This window comes from Myotis nattereri (genome assembly GCF_964212035.1).
Source record: "Myotis nattereri genome assembly, chromosome: 2".
Taxonomy (NCBI): domain Eukaryota; kingdom Metazoa; phylum Chordata; class Mammalia; order Chiroptera; family Vespertilionidae; genus Myotis; species Myotis nattereri.
In genome coordinates, this window is record NC_138076.1 from 160,576,357 (window position 1) to 160,576,596 (window position 240).

A 240-nucleotide genomic window follows, 5' to 3' on the forward strand; every position below is an offset into this window, starting at 1 on the left:
ACGCCCAGAGGAAGGGGGACACAGCCGTCTAGGTTCCAGCTGTGAGGGGGGTAGACAGGCAGGCGGGCAAGGGTCACCTGCAGGGAGGGGGCAGGGGAGGGACACTACCTTAAAGGGGCAGGCCTGCTTTGCCTGGGCCTCCTTGCCGGTAACCTGTCTCCTCTCCACCTCCGAGGGCATTTCCCAAGTGCCCAGCTGCTAACCTTGTCATTGCCCCACAAAAAGCAAAGGAGTCCAGTA